Source organism: Aquarana catesbeiana, linkage group LG03 (genome assembly GCF_042186555.1).
Source record: "Aquarana catesbeiana isolate 2022-GZ linkage group LG03, ASM4218655v1, whole genome shotgun sequence".
NCBI classification, from domain to species: domain Eukaryota; kingdom Metazoa; phylum Chordata; class Amphibia; order Anura; family Ranidae; genus Aquarana; species Aquarana catesbeiana.
In genome coordinates, this window is record NC_133326.1 from 737,481,576 (window position 1) to 737,504,022 (window position 22,447).

The window sequence follows — 22,447 nt, forward strand, 5'->3', positions numbered from 1 at the left end:
AAAAAAAAATGAAACACCCACCATTTTAATCTGTAGGGCATTTGCTTTAAAAAAATATATAATGTTTGGGGGTTCAAAGTAATTTTCTTGCAAAAAAAAAAATAACTTTTTCATGTAATCAAAAAGTGTCAGAAAGGGCTTTGTCTTCAAGTGGTTAGAAGAGTGGGTGATGTGTGACATAAGCTTCTAAATGTTGTGCATAAAATGCCAGGACAGTTCAAAACCCCCCCAAATGACCCCATTTTGGAAAGTAGACACCCCAAGCTATTTGCTGAGAGGCATGTCGAGTCCATGGAATATTTTATATTGTGACACAAGTTGCGGGAAAGAGACAATTTTTTTTTTTTTTTGCACAAAGTTGTCACTAAATGATATATTGCTCAAACATGCCATGGGAATATGTGAAATTACACCCCAAAATACATTCTGCTGCTTCTCCTGAGTACGGGGATACCACATGTGTGAGACTTTTTGGGAGCCTAGCCGCGTACGGGACCCGAAAACCAATCACCGCCTTCAGGATTTCTAAGGGCGTGAATTTTTGATTTCACTCTTCACTGCCTATCACAGTTTCAGGGGCCATGGAATGCCCAGGTGGCACAAAACCCCCCCAAATGACCCCATTTTGGAAAGTAGACACCCAAAGCTATTTGATGAGAGGTATAGTGAGTATTTTGCAGACCTCACTTTTTGTCACAAAGTTTTGAAAATTGAAAAAAAAAAATGTTTTTTCTTGTCTTTCTTCATTTTCAAAAACAAATAAGAGCTGCAAAATAATTACCATGCCTCTCAGCAAATAGCTTGGGGTGTCTACTTTCCAAAATGGGGTCATTTGGGGGGGTTTTGTGCCACCTGGGCATTCCATGGCCTCCGAAACTGTGATAGGCAGTGAAGAAAGAAATCAAAAATTTTCACCCTTAGAAATCCTGAAGGTGGTGATTGGTTTTCGGGGCCCCGTACGCGGCTAGGCTCCTAAAAAGTCCCACACATGTGGTATCCCCATACTCAGGAGAAGCAGCAGAATGTATTTTGGGGTGCAATTCCACATATGCCCATGGCCTGTGTGAGCAATATATCATTTAGTGACAACTTTTTGTAAATATTTTTTTTTTTGTCATTATTCAATCACTTGGGACAAAAAAAATAAATATTCAATGGGTTCAACATGCCTCTTAGCAATTTCCTTGGGGTGTCTACTTTCCAAAATGGGGTCATTTGGGGGGGTTTTGTACTGCCCTGCCATTTTAGCACCTCAAGAAATGACATAGGCAGTCATAAACTAAAAGCTGTGTAAATTCCAGAAAATGTACCCTAGTTTGTAGACGCTATAACTTTTTCGCAAACCAATAAATATACGCTTATTGACATTTTTTTACCAAAGACATGTGGCCGAATACATTTTGGCCTAAATATATGACTAAAATTGAGTTTATTGGATTTTTTTTATAACAAAAAGTAGAAAATATCATTTTTTTTCAAAATTTTCGGTCTTTTTCCGTTTATAGCGCAAAAAATAAAAACTGCAGAGGTGATCAAATACCATCAAAAGAAAGCTCTATTTGTGGGAAGAAAAGGACGCAAATTTCGTTTGGGTACAGCATTGCATGACCGCGCAATTAGCAGTTAAAGCGACGCAGTGCCAAATTGGAAAAAGACCTCTGGTCCTTAGGCAGCATAATGGTCCGGGGCTCAAGTGGTTAATCTAAAACCGGAATGGTTAACACTCTCTCAATTCAAACTTATGATCCAACTAATAACGGCTGCAAAACAAACAGTGGCCAAGGCATGGAAATCTCCTACATTGGTACTAGCAGAAACAATTCACAGAATGAATAATACAATGTCCCGTGCTAAGATGGTAGCCATCGATCAAAATCAAATTCCAAAATTTGAAAAACTTTGGCATCCTTGGATAAAACAACAGTTCCTGTCAAACTTCAATGACTCTGTCCTGTTGCCATGGTAACAGATTAAATGACTTACAGAGACACCCATTCTAAGGCTTCAAAGAGAACTAAAAAGAATAATAAACTGACGAGCGGGACAACCTTGTGGACCATACCTCTGCCTTTCTACCCTTTTTCTTCTTTCTCTTTCCTTTTCTCCACCTTACGATTAAAGCTCATTATCAGAATTTATTTGACCTATATACACTCTACTAGTAAACAATATGTATAATAGGTATAAATAATTTAAATACCTACAAAAGTAACTAAGGAAATGATATATATCTTTAATTTAGGTTTACGTGAACCCAATGTTTAATATTTGAAATTTCATGATATTTACCTATATAAACCCTACTGTAAAACAATGAGCTTACTTTATAGATCCTTGTAAACTTACTTTATGTATCTTTATAACATTGTATACTCAATAAACTTCTTTTGACAAGGAAAAAATTCCCATGCATGTCTGCAAAATGCAAAATGCATCAAAAAACGCGCTAGTGTGAATCGAGCCTAAGGCTCGATTCACACCTATGCATGTTGCTTTTGAGCGTTTTTGGAGGTTTTTTTTCATGCTTGCCACGTTTTTGAGCAGCGTTTTTGCGGCGTTTTGCATTTTTTTTTTTTACAGTTTTTTTTACAGTCTTAAAAAAAATTAAAAAAAAAAACGGCAAAAATGCATCAAAAACGCTGCAAAAACGGTGCACTTGCGTTTTTGATGCGGGTCCATTGAATTCTATTACATGAAAAATGCTGCATTTTGCATGAAAAAAAGTCCCTGACCCTTTCCAAAAATGCAGAGAAACAAAAAGGCATTGATGTGAACATGTTTCATAGGAACCCATATTAAAAAATTCCCATGCATTTCTGCAAAATGCAAAATGCATCAAAAAACACGCTAGTGTGAATGGAGCCTAATAGAATTCAATGGACCAGCATCAAAAACACAAGTACAGCGTTTTTGCAGCGTTTTTGATGCATTTTGTGTTTTTGGCGTTTTTTTTTCCTTTAGACTGTATACAGTCTAAAAAAAAGTAAAAAAAAAAAAAAAAAACACCAAACGCTGCAAAAACGCAGCAAAAACGCTGTAAAAACACTGCTCAAAAACGTGGCAAGCATCACAAAAAACACTGTAAAATCGCTCAAAAGCAACATGCATAGGGCTCGATTCACACCTATGCATGTTGCTTTTGAGCATTTCTGCAGTGTTTTTTGTGGTGCTTGCCAGCGTTATTGCGGCGTTTTGCGGGTTTTTTTTTTTTACAGTTTTTTTTACTGTATACAATCTAAAAAAAAAAAAAGGCCAAAATGTGTCAAACGCCGCAAAAATGCTGTTAGGCTCCATTCACACTAGCGCGTTTTTTGATGCATTTTGCATTTTGCAGAAATGCATGGGAATTTTTTAATATGGGTTCCTATGGAACATGTTCACATCAATGCATTTTTGTTTCTCTGCATTTTTGGAAAGGGTCAGGGACTTTTTTTCATGCAAAATGCAGCATTTTGCATGTAATAGAATTCAATGGACAAGCATCAAAAATGCAAGTGCACCATTTTTGCAGCGTTTTTGATGCGTTTTTGATGCGTTTTTGCCGTTTTTTTTTTTATAAATTTTTTTAAAATTTTTTTTTAGACTGTAAAAAAAAACTGTAAAAAAAAAAAAAAAAAAATGCAAAACGCAAATTGCGGCAAAAACGCCGCAAAAACGCTGCTCAAAAACGTGGCAAGCATGAAAAAAACCTCCAAAAACGCTCAAAAGCAACATGCATAGGTGTGAATTAAACCTAAGCCTCGGTTCACACCAGAGGCGGCACGACTTGCAGGTCGCCTCACCGAGGCGACCTGCACACGACTGCCGGGGCGACTTGCAAGACGACTTCTGTAGTACACAAAGTAGTACAGGAACCTTTCTTCTAAGTCGGAGCGACTTGTGTCGCTCCGATTAGAATGGTTCTATTGTACAGAACGGGAGGCGACTTGTCAGGCGGCTAGGTCGCCTGACAAGTCGCCCCCGTGTGAACCAAGACTAAGGCTCGATTCACATCTATGCATGTTGCTTTAGAGCATTTTTGAAGGTTTTTTTTGTGATGCTTGCCACGTTTTTGAGCAGCGTTTTTGTAGCGTTTTTACAGCGTTTTGCCGCGTTTTTGCAAATTATTTTTAGACTGTATACAGTTAAAAAAAAAAACGCCAAAAACGCTTCAAAAACGCAGCACTTTCGTTTTTGATGCTGGTCCAATTGATTCTATTAAATGCAAAACGCTGCATTTTGCATGAAAAAAGTCCCTGACCCTTTCCAAAAACGCAGAGGTACAAAAATGCATTATTGTGAACATGTTCCATCGGAACCCATGTTAAAAATTCCCGTGCATTTCTGCAAAATGCATCAAAAAACGCGTTAGTGTGAATGGAGCCTAATAGAATTCAATGGACCAGCATCAAAAACGCAAGTACAGTGTTTTTACAAGGTTTTTACAGCGTTTTTGATGCGTTTTGCGTTTTTGGCGTTTTTTTTTTTTAGACTGTATACAGTCTAAAAAAAACTGCAAAAACGCCGCAAAAACGCTGTAAAGATGCTGCAAAAACGCTGCTCAAAAACGCAGCAAGCACCACAAAAATCACTGCAGAAAGGCTGACAAGCAAGATGCATAGATGTGAATGGAGCCTGAGAGCGGAGTGTTTGGGGTTCTCCTCGGTATCCCCCAAGCTTGTTGTTCCTTTGAAGAGACATTTAGTATCAGTAATGATCCCCACAGTCACAGCCGGTGTCTGGGAGTCATTTCTACAAAGGCAGCATTGATTATGGTCATTAAGGGTTCTTATATAAAGTTCTACAGTTTTCACAATCAGGTGTAAGGCGGAGTTCCAGGATTTTTATTTTACTGTATCCGCTACAAAAAGTGTATCTTCTGACTAAACAAACCCTCACCTGTCCCACAGTCCAGCGATGCGGCCGCATGGAGCCTCGCTCCCCTCCCCCTCCTTTCCATGGAGCCTCGCTCCCCTCCCCCTCCTTTCCGTGGAGCCTCGCTCCCCTCCCCCTCCTTTCCATGGAGCCTCGCTCCCCTCCCCCTCCTTTCCATGGAGCCTCGCTCCCCTCCCCCTCCTTTCCATGGAGCCTCGCTCCCCTCCCCCTCCTTTCCATGGAGCCTCGCTCCCCTCCCCCTCCTTTCCATGGAGCCTCGCTCCCCTCCCCCTCCTTTCCGTGGCGCCTCCATTGAAAGTGTGGGCACCCGCCCATGACAGCTTGCGGCTTCACGGATGGGCGTCATGCACTGCGAATGTGCGAGTTGCGCTGTGCTCGCTGAGTGGACAGGCGATCCTCTTGGACCTGTGACGTGTCCCAGAATATTACAGAGAGGGAGGGTCCGCCTAGGGGGAGGGGAGGAGTCACCTAGACAACCCGTAGTCGGAGGTGGGACAGGAAGTCCCACTCAAAACTAGTCACCCATCCCCCCCCAAAAAAATGAGATGCGGAATGTGGCATGTAAGGGGGGAGGGGTGCTTAAAGGGGAAGTCCCACTTTTGGGTAGAAGTCGGCTTTCAGTAGAATAATAAGATATTAGAGGAGGAGGCCAATCACTGGACTCTTTGTCAGGCTCAGGAGCACAAAGTAAACCTCAGATAACAGTCTAGATCTGATTTTAAAGCCGTATTCAACCTCCAAACAAAAAGTTCTTGTATTGCAGCTTCCCAATTCTTCCAGTATATGTGGTGGCTGCATTCCTTTTCTTCCAGACTTTTATTCCTTTATTTACACCTATTGATCCAACAAGTAGAGCTGATATTTTATGGATTCCTTTAGGCTCCATTCACACTTGTGGGACTTGTCATGTGACTTTGTTTTCCAATGATAACCAATCATATCTGTGCAACTTAAAGTTTGTAGAGACTTCAGAGGAGTTCCTGCACTACTTTGCTCCGACTTTTATGACACTTGAGGGCCAAAGACTTCAATATTAACCCTCAAAAGTTGTATGAATGTCTTCCCTGAATGTTATACAATCAACAATCGTCCATTATCACCGATCAAAGCCAAATCCAAGTCACACCTGTCCAAAGGGGCTTTACCATTCCATCAAATCACATCAAATCACATCAAAGTCACATCAAATCACATCAAATCACATCAAAGTCACATCAAATCACATCAAAGTCACATCAAAGTCACATCAAATCACATCAAAGTCACATCAAATCACATCAAAGTCACATCAAAGTCACATCAAATCACATCAAATCACATCAAAGTCACATCAAATCACATCAAAGTCGCACTCCAAAGTTGGTGGAATGTGAATGGAATCCTAACATTCCAATCTGTCCAGAAGAAATGGCAGTTAGAGTGTTGAGGAAAACAATTTAACCCCTTCAATACCGGGGGGCACTTTCCCCCTTCCTGCCCAGGCCAATTCTCAGCTTTCAGCACTGTCGCAGTTTGAATGACAATTGCGCGGTCGTGCTGCACTGTACACAAACTACATTGGTATCTTCAGCCCGTCTCTGGGTTTCCATCTGCAGACATTCTGATTGGCCGGGCAGAAATGATGTCACTCCCACTGCTTAGGAATTCATTCTTTTCTATTGATGCCAAAATTGTAAAGTGATCTGATGAGAAGATCTCAGTGTACAGAGCAAACAGGCAGATCAGAATACCGACATATCCGCCTCTTCTGGATTACAAAGATGACCCCCCCCCCCCGCCCCCCATATAGTAAAATGACGGACACAAGGTGGCTCTCTTGTTCTGGGATGACGTCATATGGGACACGGTGCATCCCCCATCTTGGTAGAGAGCCGATGATGAGGCTCTTTTCCCATGTGATCAGCTCTGTCCAATCACAGCTCATCACATGTAAAGAAGGAAATGCCAGTTATCAGCTTTCCTCTCCTCACACTGACAGCGTATGAGGAGAGCCGATCAGCGATATTTCCTTACTTAGTGCCCTGATTATCAGTGCAGCCCAACAGTGCCCATCAGTGATGCCAACCAGTGCCCAGCAGTGATGCCAACCAGTGCCCAACAGCGATGCCAATCAGTGCCCATCAGCGATGCCAATCAGTTCCCATCAGTGATGCCAATCAGTGCCCAGCAGTGATGCCAACCAGTGCCCAACAGCGATGCCAATCAGTGCCCATCAGCGATGCCAATCAGTTCCCATCAGTGATGCCAATCAGTGCCCAGCAGTGATGCCAACCATTGCCCATCAGTGATGCCAACCAGTGCCCATCAGTGATGCCAATCAGTGCCCAGCAGTGATGCCAACCAGCGCCCATCAGTGATGCCTTTCATTGCCTGCCAGTGCTCATCATTGCCACTTATCTGTGCCACCTATCAGTGCCCATAAATGCAGCATATTTGTGCCTCCTCATCAGTGCCACCTAATCAGTGCCCATAAGTGCCGCCTTATCAGTGCAGCCTCAACAGAAACAAAGAAAAACGTTTTTTCTTCAAAAAATAAAAAACCCAGTGGTGATTAAATACCACCCAAAAGAAATGTCTAAAAAAAAATGATAAAAAATGTCATTTGCATGACGGTGTAATTGTCATTCAAAGTGCGACATCGATGAAGGCCGAAAATTGGCCTTCGTCAGGAAGGGGGTGAAAGTGCCCCATATTTAAGTTTAAGTAAAGTTCCATTATAAATCATGTTCCCTGGAGTTCCCGTTTGTTTGTAGGGAAGGTTCATCTATATTGGCTCCTGTACCTAACACGGCCATCTTCCCAGATTGATGCTGCTGTCCCAAGGTGTCACCGTTGTTCCTATATCCAGAGTGGAGACACACTAAGACAGTTACTGGCTGGATCACCAGGTGAAAAAGAATGCCAAAGCCTAAAAAAAATAAAACTAATCCAGCCACCACATTGAAGAATTGGTAAGCTGCACTATATACCATTTTTGTTTTTGGGTTTAATGCGGCTTAAACCATGGAATAAAATAGCCCCCTTCCCTTCTGTAGTTATCATGCCATCAATCAATTCACTAAATGACTTATGCCCCGTACACACGGGCGGATATTCCGACGGAAAATGTGTGATAGGACCTTGTTGTCGGAAATTCCGACCGTGTGTGGGCTCCATCACACATTTTCCATCGGATTTTCCGACACACAAAGTTTGAGAGCAGGATATAAAATTTTCCAACAACAAAATCCGATCCTTTAAATTCCGATCGTGTGTACACAAATCCAACGCACAACATGCCATGCATGCTCAGAATAAATAAAGAGATGAAAGCTATTGGCTACTGCCCCGTTTATAGTCCCGATGTACGTGTTTTACGTCACCGCGTTCAGAACGATCGGATTTTCCGACAACTTTGTGTGACCGTGTGTATGCAAGACAAGTTTGAGACAACATCCGTCGGAGAAAATCCATGGATTTTGTTGTCGGAATGTCCAATCAATGTCCGATCAATGTCTGATCAATGTCCGATCAATGTCCGATCAATGTCCGATCAATGTCCGATCCATGTCCGATCAATGTCCGATCAATGTCCGATCAATGTCCGATCAATGTCCGATCCATGTCCGATCAATGTCTGATCAATGTCCGATCCATGTCCGATCAATGTCTGATCAATGTCCGATCAATGTCCGATCAATGTTCGATCAATGTCCGATCGTGTGTACGGGGCATTAGTCTAAGGAAAGTTTTGCCTTTAGTAATTCTTTAACCTTTTTATCTAGAGTTCTATGTAAATTTTTAGTAGTGTTACCATCAGTATACAGTAATCAATCAGTAACCATCTCACCTCCTATACCAGTCCTAAATCATCTGTTCTCCAGAGATCTGACCAATCATTCTAAAGCCATGTTATAATATAAAGTGGGTCCAGCATAAGATATATTTTTGCATGGTAAATACATGCATGCCAATGGGTGTATACATGGAACACTTATTATTATATATTACCTCTAACATATGTCATAGTATGCCTATTGGCAATGCCTTCATGTGCTTTCCTCTCCAGGGGGACAGAGCCATGTTTGTTTAGGCATCATGCAGGGTCAGCATCTACTTTCTAGATGAGGGGATGTTGGTTCACAGATTTACAAAGATCATGTAAATCTGGGTGTCTGTGCAGTTTTTGGGGGACACCAATCAGCCCCCTGCTGCAGCCTCCCGTCTTATGACTTGTTTAGTGGCATTACCTCAGCTTGGTAAAATCACTAGACTGGAACTGAAGGGCTGATTTTTAATAATGAATGGGAGAACTTTGTGAAAAGAGGTTACTGTTGGTTAGGGATGAGCCGAACACCCCCCGGTTCAGTTCGAACCAGAACCCGCGAACGGACCGAAAGTTCGCACGAACGTTAGAACCCCATTGACGTCTATGGGACTCGAACGTTCGAAATCAAAAGTGCTCATTTTAAAGGCTAATTTGCATGGTATTGTCCTAAAAAGTGTTTGGGGACCCGGGTCCTACCCCAGGGGACATGTATCAATGCAAAAAAAACTTTTAAAAACGGCCGTTTTTTCGGGAGCAGTGATTTTAATGATGCTTAAAGTAAAAAAAAAAAAGTGAAATATTCCTTTAAATATCGTACCTGGGGGGTGTCTATAGTATGCCTGTAAAGTGACGCGTGTTTCCCGTGTTTAGAACAGTCCCTGCACCAAATGTCATTTTTAAAGGAAAAAATCTCATTTAAAACTGCTTGCGGGTTTAATGTCATGTCGGGTCATGGCAATATGGATGAAAATCAGTGAGACAAACGGCATGGGTACCCCCCAGTCCATTACCAGGCCCTTTGGGTCTTGTATGGATATTAAGGGGAACCCCGCACCCAAATTAAAATAAGGAAAGGTGTGGGGCCACCAGGCCCTATATACTCTGAACAGCAGTATACAGGCGGTGCAAACAAGACAGGGACTGTAGGTTTGTTGTTAAGTAGAATCTGTTTGTAATTTTGAACATTTTTAACGTGTTTAGCTCCAGCCAAAAAATCTTTTCTAAGCTTTTTGGAAAACATAGGGAAGGGTTATCACCCCTGTGACATTTGTTTTGCTGTCTTTCCTCCTCTTCAGAAGATTTCACCTCACTTTTTTGTCCCAATGAAAAATGTTTTTTGAAAATTTGGGTTTTTTTGTGGAACAAGGATTGGAAAGCATCAGTGGAAAGGAGAAATTGTTTTCCCATATTAACTCTTACAGGAGAGAATTTCCCTTCCTAGGGGTAGATTTCATCTCACTTCCTGTTGTCTCCTTCCGTTTGCAAGTAGGAGTCGTTTGTAAGTTAGATGTTTGAAAGTAGGGTCCTGCCCTATATACTCAGCAGAAATTTGGGCCTTAGGTGTTGCTGTGGCCACAACACTGTAAGCCCTCACAGGGCCCTGCTGTGAAATATTAGATCAAGAATTGTAATTACATGCCCCTGTTGAACAGGAGCTGAAAAATTAGGCCTTAGGCACTGGTGCTGGTGCCACAACACTGCAACCCCTCACAGACACTCTAGTTTGAACGCAGGAACGAGCCCTGCTGCAAATTATTGCTTCAAAAATTGTAATTACACGCCCCTGTTAGACAGGGGCAGAAAAATTGGGCCTTAGGCACTGGTGCTGGTGCCACAACACTGCAACCCCTCACAGACACTCTAGTTGGAACGCAGGAACGAGCCCTGCTGCAAAGTATTGCATCAAAAATTGTAATTACACGCCCCTGTTAGACAGGGGCAGAAAAATTGGGCCTTAGGCACTGGTGCTGGTGCCACAACACTGCAACCCCTCACAGACACTCTAGTTGGAACGCAGGAACGAGCCCTGCTGCAAAGTATTGCATCAAAAATTGTAATTACACGCCCCTGTTAGACAGGGGCAGAAAAATTGGGCCTTAGGCACTGGTGCTGGTGCCACAACACTGCAACCCCTCACAGACACTCTAGTTGGAACGCAGGAACGAGCCCTGCTGCAAAGTATTGCATCAAAAATTGTAATTACACGCCCCTGTTAGACAGGGGCAGAAAAATTGGGCCCTAGGCACTGGTGCTGGTGCCACAACACTGCAACCCCTCACAGACACTCTAGTTGGAATGCAGGAACGAGCCCTGCTGCAAAGTATTACATCAAAAATTGTAATTACACGCCCCTGTTAAACAGGGGCTGAAAAATTGGGCCTTAGGCACTGGTGGTGGCGCCCAGAACCAAAAATGTTCTTACAAGCTATCAGCGTGATGATTGAGGAGGAAGAGGATAATTACTCAGGGATAGTCACTCAGCATCAGCATAGGCAGTCTTTGAAGGGATCTGAGATTTCAAAAAAAATTATTCGGTTACATCAGCATCAGGTGCTTGGTAGCTGGTGGTGATCCAAGACTCATTCATTTTTATGAAGGTCAGCCGATCGACCGAGTCGGTGGACAGACGCACCCTGTGATCGGTTACCACGCCTCCAGCAGCACTGAATGTGCGTTCCGAAAGAACGCTGGATGCAGGACAGGCCAGTAGCTCAATTGCATACTGTGCAAGCTCTGGCCAGTGATCCATCCTCAAGACCCAGTAACCCAGAGGATTTTCGGTGGGAAAGGTGTCCAAGTCTGATCTTGCCCCTAGGTATTCCTGCACCATGTAAAACAGACGCTGGCGATGGTTGCTGGAACCGATCATACCTTGGGGCTGCGGACCAAAAAATTGTCTGAACGCATCGGTCAGACGGCCACCTTCTCCACCGCTCCTTCTTTGACTGACCGAAGCCTCAGCAACACGTTGTCCAGAAACAGGAGTTTGTAACCTCCCAGTCTCTGGGAACGCGTTGCACAGACCTTTCTGCAAGGCCTCCCGAAGATGTTTCATCCTCTGCTCCCTCTGCGATGGCAAGATAAGGTCCGCAACCTTACCCTTGTAACGTGGATCAAGGAGGGTTGCCAGCCAGTATTGGTCCTTCTCCTTGATACCACGAATACGAGGATCCTTACGCAGGCTTTGCAGGATCAGGGAGGCCATGCAGTGTAGGTTTGCTGAGGCATTCGGTCCGGAGTCCTCTGGGTCACTAAGAACGACATGGTCCGCAGCCACCTCCTCCCAGCCACGTACAAGTCCATGTGTTTCTTGGGACTGATCCCTTAAAGACTGCTGCTGATGCTGAGTGCCAGGCTCCACCTCCATACTGACACAATCTTCCTCCTCCTCCTCTTCCTCCTCGTCCTCTTCCTGTGTGATCGGCGGGCACGCAGGAACACTGTCTGGATAAAGGGGGCCTTGAGAGCTAAGGAAGTCCTCCTCTTCCTGCCTCTGTTCTGCCTCAAGTGCCCTGTCCATTATTCCACGCAGCGTGTGCTCCAACAGGTGGACAAGGGGGACAGTGTCACTGATGCATGCACTGTCACTGCTCACCATCCTCGTGGCCTCCTCGAATGGTGACAGGACAGTGCATGCATCCCTGATCATGGCCCACTGGCGTGGGGAAAAAAAACCAAGCTCCCCTGACCCTGTCCTGGTGCCATAGTCGCACAGGTACTCATTGATGGCCCTCTGCTGCGTGTGCAGCCGCTGCAGCATGGCCAACGTTGAGTTCCACCTGGTGGGCATGTCACAGATTAGGCGGTTCTTGGGCAGGTTAAACTCCTTTTGGAGGTCCGTCAGCCGAGCACTGGCATTATATGACCGGCGGAAATGCACACAGACTTTCCTGGCCTGCCTCAGGACATCCTGTAAGCCTGGGTACCTGCCCAAGAACCGCTGCACCACCAAGTTAAGGACGTGAGCCAAACAGGGCACATGGGTCATTTGTCCCTGTCGGAGGGCAGAGAGGAGGTTGGTGCCATTGTCGCAAACCACCATTCCTGCCTTAAGTTGGCGTGGCGTCAACCACCTCTGAACCTGCCCCTGCAGAACTGACAGAACCTCTGCCCCAGTGTGGCTCCTGTCCCCCAAGCACACCAGCTCAAGCACCGCATGGCATCTTTTGGCCTGCGTACTTGCGTAGCCCCTTGAACGCCTACGGAGCACCGCTGGTTCCGAGGAAGAGGCCATGGAGGAAGAAGAAGAGGAGGGGGTGGAGGAGAGAGGTGTGTCACAATCAGCATTTTGGAGGCGTGGTGGCGGAACAACCTCCAACACTACTGCACCTTGTCCTGCATCCTTCCCAGCTGCCAGCAGAGTCACCCAATGCGCCGTGAAACTTAGGTAACATCCCTGTCCATGCCTGCTGGACCATGAGTCAGCGGTAATATGCACCTTACCGCTGACCGCCCTGTCCAGCGAGGCATGGACATTGCCTTCCACATGCCGGTAGAGAGCCGGAATCGCCTTCCGTGAGAAAAAGTGGCGTTTGGGTACCTGCCACTGAGGAACCGCACATTCCACAAACTCACGGAAGGGGGCAGAGTCTACCAACTGAAAAGGCAGCAGTTGAAGTGCTAGCAATTTTGCCAAGCTAGCATTCAACCGCTGGGCATGTGGATGGCTGGGAGCAAACTTCTTTCGGCGGTGCAGCAGCTGGGGCAGGGAAATTTGCCTGGTACAATCTGACGTCGGTGTACCAAAAGCAGATTGCCCACAAGTACTTGGCTGTGACACACCTAATTCTACACCTTCATTCCTCTCACTGCAGGTCTCAGAGAGGACTGAAGGTCTAGTGGGGTTGGAAATCTCAGCTGATGAGGAGCAAGGAGAGATCCTCTTTGTTCTTTGGTGTGGGTCTTTTAGATACGCTTGCCAACGAACTGCATGGCAGGTCAACATATGTCTGGTCAAGCATGTGGTACCCAAGCGGGAGATGTTTTGGCCACGCTAGATACGCTTGAGACATATGTTGCAAATAGCAGCGGTGCGATCTGATGCACTCGTCTCAAAAAAGGCCCACACCAAAGAACTTTTTGAATAACGCGCAGAGACTGCAGCGCCCTGCACATGTGGAGCTTTGGGGTGTGATGCAGTCAATGTGCTGCCCTTAGGCTGGCCCCTGGAGGGCATCCTGCCTCGTTGGTGATGTGCCGCCTCCTCCTCCTCCTCCTCTCTCCTATCAGGCACCCACGTTGAGTCAGTGACCTCATCATCCCCTCCCTCCTCATCACTGGAGCAAACCTGGCAGTATGCTGCAGCAGGGGGAGCATGACTGCCAGATTGCTGTCCTTCTTGGGCACCCCCTCTGTCCGCGCTCATGTTACTGCCTTCATCGAGCTCAGTATCGTCATCAGAGCCTTCCAAACGCTGGGCATCCTCCTGGAGCATGTACCCAACACTGTGGTCAAACAGTTCGAGGGAATCCTCATGAGGACATGGTGGAGCTAGGGAAGGAGTCACTGATGACATTGAGCTGAGGGAAGAGGCCGCTGCTTTGCCAGACAAAGCACCCTGGGCATGGGTGAGAGAGGATGAGGAGGATGAGGACGGCTTGGTCATCCACTCGACCAAGTCTTCCGCATGTTGCGGCTCAACACGGCCAGCTGCCGAAAAAAAGGCCAAGCGTGTCCCATGGCCACGTGCTGATGAGGATGCACCGTCTCCACGACCAGCACTAGACACAGAGCCTGCTTGCCCTCTCTTATTGGCTTGTGACTGTCTGCCTCTCCTTCTTGGCCTTCCAGACATCCTAATGGCCTGTAGCTGCACTAAGCTGGGATAGAACACCTGTAATTTTCTTCAGGTAGCTTTATATACTGTAACCAGACAAGCCTGCCTGTCAGTAGGAAGATAACAGGAACGGATCTAGCTGAACACTGTGAGCAGGACGCACTGTACTAAATGTAAATAGTCTAGCTGCCTGACCGTGGTACTAATAGGATCAAATAGAACACCTGTAATTTTCTTCAGGTAGCTTTATATACTGTAACCAGACAAGCCTGCCTGTCAGTAGGAAGATAACAGGAACGGATCTAGCTGAACACTGTGAGCAGGACGCACTGTACTAAATGTAAATAGTCTAGAAGATAACAGGAACGGATCTAGCTGAACACTGTGAGCAGGACGCACTGCACTAAATGTAAATAGCAGGAACGGACCTAGCTGAACACTGTGAGCAGGACGCACTGCACTAAATGTAAATAGTCTAGAAGATAACAGGAACGGATCTAGCTGAACACTGTGAGCAGGACGCACTGCACTGAATGTAAATAGCAGGAACGGCTCTAGCTGAACACTGTGAGCAGGACGCACTGCACTAAATGTAAATAGCAGGAACGGATCTAGCTGAACACTGTGAGCAGGACGCACTGCACTAAATGTAAATAGCAGGAACGGATCTAGCTGAACACTGTGAGCAGGACGCACTGCACTAAATGTAAATAGCAGGAACGGATCTAGCTGAACACTGTGAGCAGGACGCACTGCACTAAATGTAAATTGCAGGAACGGATCTAGCTGAACACTGTGAGCAGGACGCACTGCACTAAATGTAAATAGCAGCAACGGATCTAGCTGAACACTGTGAGCAGGACGCACTGCATTAAATGTAAATAGTCTAGATAGAAGATAACAGGAACGGATCTAGCTAAACTGAATACAGTGTATATATATATATGCAACACCTGGGATGCATATATATACACAATACACTGTAAGTGCAGCTAACTGACTGACTGTTCTGCCTAATCTATCTAACTCAAATCAAATGACACTGTCTCTCTCTCTCTATCTATCTCTCAGCACACCGGAACACACACTACACAGGGCCGCCGTGCAGGCGGCCTTATATAGTGTGGGGTGTGTACTAAATCCCCTGAGCCATAATTGGCCAAAGCCACCCTGGCTTTGGCCAATTACAGCTCTCTCTACTGACGGCGCTGTGATTGGCCAAGCATGCGGGTCATAGTGCATGCTTGGCCAATCATCAGCCAGCAATGCACTGCGATGCCGCAGTGAATTATGGGCCGTGACGCGCCACACGAATTTAGCGCGAACGGCCCATAACGTTCGCAATTCGGCGAACGATCGAACAGCCGATGTTCGAGTCGAACATGGGTTCGACTCGAACACGAAGCTCATCCCTACTGTTGGTGTAAATTGTGACCTGTCCAAATGTATTCAGACTTGTAAAGTTACCTTAAGGTCATTTTAACAATATTTGGCCAGCTTTTCAAAGTTGGAGTACTTGCCAGGAAATGCTTTTACCTCCCAATTTAGCTTGATTAGAAAAACAAATGTTAATGTATACAAGGTATCCATCCTACCAGAAAAGGGTATTGGGCCTTCCACCCTGTGTAATGTTCTACCACTAGCCAGTTTACCTTGTGGAATAGAGACTGGTGTGGAGCTCTACAGAGACCTCAAAAAATGTATTGACTCCAATTCACTTTTCATCATTTGTCGACATATTTTGACCCCCAACATTTTCTGACCCTCCATTTAACCCCAGGTTTTTGGGTTTTTTTAATCGCCAGTCCCATGAACCCTTGGAGGTCAGTATTGACTACTTTGGGAACCCTGAAATGCCCACTTTAACAACATTTGCTCAGCTTCTCAAAGTTAGATTGGATTACTTCCCAAGCAGTGCTTTTAAATCCCAGTCAAAGCTTGATAGGACACTTCATTTTGTTTATGTGTAGAAGGTATTCAGCCTACCAATAAGGGTATTTATCTATCAAACCCTGGAGAACTGTCTCACCACAAGCCACCAGGACTAGGAACTGGTGTGGAGCTCTAAAGAAAACTCCAAAGTAGATGCAGACCCACGGATAATGGAGAAGTAAACATGGCGATGTCCTTCTGGGCTTTTCATTTGTCTTCCAGGCCAGTACTAATAAGACATGTTGGCCAAAGGTCCCAAAGTAGAGATATTTTAGACATCAATAACAGTGAAAGTCACGATCAGTGGCACATTTTGGGCATTTTATGCCTTCTCTATTCAGAGCTGTAATCCTATCATCTGGCAGAGGGAAATCTTCCAGCACTAACTTCTTTTGTAATGAGAAATGTTTTAAAAGGTGTGCAAAACAAACCATGGCCTTTATGAACAGCCACCTTTTCACCTTTTACCATGCTCACTAATAGGGATGAGCCGAACACCCCCCTGTTCGGTTCGCACCAGAACATGCGAACAGGAAAAATGTTCGCTCGAACACGCGAACACCGTTAAAGTCTATGGGACACGAACATGAATAATCAAAAGTGCTAATTTTAAAGGCTTATATGCAAGTTATTGTCATAAAAAGTGTTTGGGACCCGGGTCCTGCCCCAGGGAACATGGATCAATGCAAAAAAAAGTTTTAAAAACGGCCGTTTTTTCAGGAGCAGTGATTTTAATAATGCTTAAAGTCAAACAATAAAAGTGTAATATCCCTTTAAATTTCATACCTGGGGGGTGTCTATAGTATGCCTGTAAAGGGGCGCATGTTTCCTGTGTTTAGAACAGTCTGACAGCAAAATGACATTTGGAAGGAAAAAACACATTTAAAACTACCCGCGGCTATTGCATTGCCGACAATACACATAGAAGTTCATTGATAAAAACGGCATGGGAATTCCCCCCAGGGAAACCCCGAACCAAAATTAAAAAAAAAAAAAATGACGTGGGGGGGTCCCCCTAAATTCCATACCAGGCCCTTCAGGTCTGGTATGGATATTAAGGGGAACCCCGCGCCAAAAAAAAAAAAAAAAACGGCGTGGGGTTCCCCCAAAAATCCATACCAGACCCTTATCCGAGCACGCAACCTGGCAGGCCGCAGGAAAAGAGGGGGGGACGAGAGTGCGGCCCCCCCCCCCTCCTGAACCGTACCAGGCCACATGCCCTCAACATTGGGAGGGTGCTTTGGGGTAGCCCCCCAAAACACCTTGTCCCCATGTTGATGAGGACAAGGGCCTCATCCCCACAACCGTGGCCGGTGGTTGTGGGGGTCTGCGGGTGGGGGGCTTATCGGAATCTGGAAGCCCCCTTTAACAAGGGGACCCCCAGATCCCGGCCCCCCCCCTGTGTGAAATGGTAAGGGGGTACTTACCCCTACCATTTCACTAAAAAACTGTCAAAATAGTTAAAAATGACAAGAGACAGTTTTTGACAACTCCTTTATTTAAATGCTTCTTCTATCTTCCTTCATCTTCTTCTTCTTCTGGTTCTTCTGACTCTTCTGGTTCTTCCTCCGGCGTTCTCCTCCAGCATCTTCTCCGCGGCGTCTTCTATCTTCTTCTCCTCGGGCCGCTCCGCACCCATGGCATGAGGGGAGGCTCCCGCTCTTCTCTTCATCTTCTTCTTCATCCTCTTCTCTTCTTCATCTTCTTCATCTTCTTCATCTTCATCTTCTCTTCTTAATTTTCTTCTGCGGGCCGCTCCGCATCCATGCATGAAGGGAGGCTCCCGCTGTGTGACGGCGTCTCCTCGTCTGACGGTTCTTAAATAACGGGGGGCAGGGCCACCCGGTGACCCCGCCCCCCTCTGACGCACGGTGACTTGACGGGACTTCCCTGTGACATCACGGGGAATGCCACAGGGAAGTCCCGTCATGTCCCGTGCGTCAGAGGGGGGCGGGGTCACCGGGTGGCCCCGCCCCCCGTTATTTAAGAACTGTCAGACGAGGAGACGCCGTCACACAGCGGGAGCCTCCCTCCATGCATGGATGCGGAGCGGCCCGCAGAAGAAAAGAAGAGAAGATGAAGATGAAGAAGATGAAGAAGAGAAGAGGATGAAGAAGAAGATGAAGAGAAGAGCGGGAGCCTCCCCTCATGCCATGGGTGCGGAGCGGCCCGAGGAGAAGAAGATAGAAGACGCCGCGGAGAAGATGCTGGACGAGAACGCCGGAGGAAGAACCAGAAGAGCCAGAAGAACCAGAAGAAGAAGAAGATGAAGGAAGATAGAAGAAGCATTTAAATAAAGGAATTGTCAAAAACTGTCTCTTGTCATTTTTAACTATTTTGACAGTTTTTTAGTGAAATGGTAGGGGTAAGTACCCCCTTACCATTTCACACAGGGGGGGGCCGGGATCTGGGGGTCCCCTTGTTAAAGGGGGCTTCCAGATTCCGATAAGCCCCCCGCCCGCAGACCCCCACAACCACCGGCCACGGTTGTGGGGATGAGGCCCTTGTCCTCATCAACATGGGGACAAGGTGTTTTGGGGGGCTACCCCAAAGCACCCTCCCAATGTTGAGGGCATGTGGCCTGGTACGGTTCAGGAGGGGGGGGCCGCACTCTCGTCCCCCCCTCTTTTCCTGCGGCCTGCCAGGTTGCGTGCTCGGATAAGGGTCTGGTATGGATTTTTGGGGGAACCCCACGCCGTTTTTTTTTTTTTTTTTTGGCGCGGGGTTCCCCTTAAAATCCATACCAGACCTGAAGGGTCTGGTATGGAATTTAGGGGGAACCCCACGTCATTTTTTTTTAAAAATTTTGGCCGGGGTTCCCCTTAATATCCATACCAGACCTGAAGGGCCTGGTATGGAATTTAGGGGGACCCCCCCACGTCATTTTTTTTTTTTTTAATTTTGGTTCGGGGTTCCCCTGTGGGGAATTCCCATGCCGTTTTTATCAATGAACTTCTATGTGTATTGTCGGCAATGCAATAGCCGCGGGTAGTTTTAAATGTGTTTTTTCCTTCCAAATGTCATTTTGCTGTCAGACTGTTCTAAACACAGGAAACATGCGCCCCTTTACAGGCATACTATAGACACCCCCCAGGTATGAAATTTAAAGGGATATTACACTTTTATTGTTTGACTTTAAGCATTATTAAAATCACTGCTCCTGAAAAAACGTCCGTTTTTAAAACTTTTTTTTGCATTGATCCATGTCCCCTGGGGCAGGACCCAGGTCCCCAAACACTTTTTATGACAATAACTTGCATATAAAGCCTTTAAAATTAGCACTTTTGATTTCTCCCATAGACTTTTAAAGGGTGTTCCGCGGCATTCGAATTTGCCGCGAACACCCCAAATTGTTCGGTGTTCGGCGAACTTGCGAACAGCCAATGTTCGAGTCGAACATGAGTTCGACTCGAACTCGAAGCTCATCCCTACTCACTAATCAGTGTGGCACCATGGCACGTGGTTCACTTTCTTTAGCCCAGGGAAACCTTACCCTTCCATGAAAGGACCAGTTAGTTGCATTTCCTCCCCCAGGTGAAAGGCTCCTCCTATGCCCTAAACTTTACCAAAATGCTGCATTTCTGAAGACAAATACATGTGGGAGTTGGCTGGAAAGGGGCTAGAATTGGTTGTGGAATAGTAGACTTTCTGCCTTTGCCATATACAGTTACAATTTATAGGACAGCAATAGCCATCTCTAACTTTCCAAAATGGGGTCATTTGGGGGGTTTTGTGCCATCTGGGCATTTTATGGCCTTCAAACTGTGATAGGTAGTGAGGAGTGAAATCAAAAATTTAAGCCCATTAGAAAGCCTGAAGTTGGTGCTTGGTTTTTGGGGCCCCGTACGCGGCTAGACTCCCATAAAGTCCCACACATGTGGTATCCCTGTACTCAGGAGAAGCAGCAGAATATATTTTGGGGTGTAATTCCACATATGCCCATGTTATGTGTGAGCAATATATCATTTAGTGACAACTTTGTGCACAAAAAAAAAAAGTTTGTCATTTTCCCGCAACTTGTGTCAAAATATAAAATGTTTCCATGGACTCAATATGCCTCTCAGCAAATAGTTTGGGGTGTCTACTTTCCAAAATGGGGTCATTTGGGGGTGTTTTGTGCCATCTTGGCATTTTATGGCCTTCAAAACTGTGATAGGTAGTGAGGAGTGACCCTGGTCACGGTCACACCAGTTTATATGATTATGTAGACAAAGACTCCCCCAAGCTCTACCGCATGTTTATAGGATGATGAGCTGAATAACGGAGCTCAGACCCATATATTTATTGTGTCCCATATATCAAAAGTGCAAAAAGAATGCCGGCAACTCGATGACTTCTTCTTAAATCTTTATTGAGCACAAACAGCAGAAAAACGCTGACATATTTCAGCAGAAGCCGTCCTCATAGCATTTTTCTGCAGTTATATGAAGACACTTTACTGCACTGGTGACAGGATGTAAAAATAAAAAACAAATAAAGTGAAAAAAAAATATTTTCTCAATTTTCCTAAAAATTTTGACAAAAAAATTACAACTTCAAAAACGTGCCTCTTACTAAATACCTCGGACTGTTTACTTTTCAGAAGGTTTATTTGGGGATTATTTGTGCTGTTCTGTGTTTTTGGGTTCTCAAGAAATGAGATCGGCCGTCAGTAAATAAGGATTGATTCATTTTCATATATATATATATATATACCATAGTTTGTGGACTCTATAACTTTCCTACAGACTAAATAATATACACCAATTTGGGTTTTGGGTTATTTTCTCCAAAGAAATGTAGCAAAATATATTTTGGCCTAAATTTATAAAGAAAGATTATTTATTTGCAAAATTTTATAACATAAACAAAGAAAAACATGTTTATTTTTTTCACAATTTTTGGCCTTTTTTTATTTATGTAGCAAAAAATAAATAAAAAACAGTGGTGATTAAATATCACTAAAGAAAGCTCTATTTGTGTGAACAAAAAACAAAAAACAATAAAAATCTCATCTGGGTACAGTGTTACATGACTTCACAATTGTCATTCAAAGTGTGACAGCGCTGAAAGATGAAAATTGGCCGGGGCAGGAAGGGGGTAAAAGTGCCCGGTATTGAAGTGGTTAACACCTTCCCACCTGGTCTATAGCAGAATGGCAGCTGGGCGGTGGCTTTACCATCCTGACTGGACGTCATATGATGTCCTTCACATCACGCCACTCCTACGTGTCTCCGGGGTGCGCAGAAGTGGCAATCCGTGTCACTGATTAGGGTAAAGAGAAGATGACATTGGCTCTATACCATGTGATCAGCTGTGTCCAATCACAGCTGATTGCATGTAAACAAATGTCGGTTATCGGGATTTCCTTTCCTCAGCGCTGTCAGTGTCTGAGGAAAGGAAAGCAGATAACTGGATTTCAAGTTACAGGGGACATTTATACTAATTATCAGTTCCCTGATTATCAGTGCAGACCCACCAGTGCAACATATCAGTGTCTATTAGTGCAGCATATCAGTGCAGCCTCATCAGTGCCCATCAGTGCCGCTTCATCAGTGCCCATCGGTGCAGCCTCATCAGTGCCCATCAGTGCAGCCTCATCAGTGCCCATCAGTGCAGCCTCATCAGTGCCTATTAGTGCCGCTTAATCAGTGTCCATCAGTGCAGCCTCATCAATACCCATCAGCGCCCATCAGTGCCCATCAGTGCTGCCTCATCAGTGCCCATTAATGCCACTTCATTAGTGTCCATCAGTGCAGCCTCATCAGTGCCCATCAGTGCCCATCAGTGCTGCCTCATCAGTGCCCATCAGTGCTGCCTCATCAGTGCCCATTAGTGCCGCTTAATCAGTGTCCATCAGTGCAGCCTCATCAATACCCATCAGCGCCCATCAGTGCCCATCAGTGCTGCCTCATCAGTGCCCATTAATGCCACTTCATTAGTGTCCATCAGTGCAGCCTCATCAGTGCCCATCAGTGCCCATCAGTGCAGCCTCATCAGTGCCCATTAATGCCGCTTCATCAGCGCCCATCAGTGCCCATCAGTGCTGCCTCATCAGCATCTATCAGTGCCCTTAA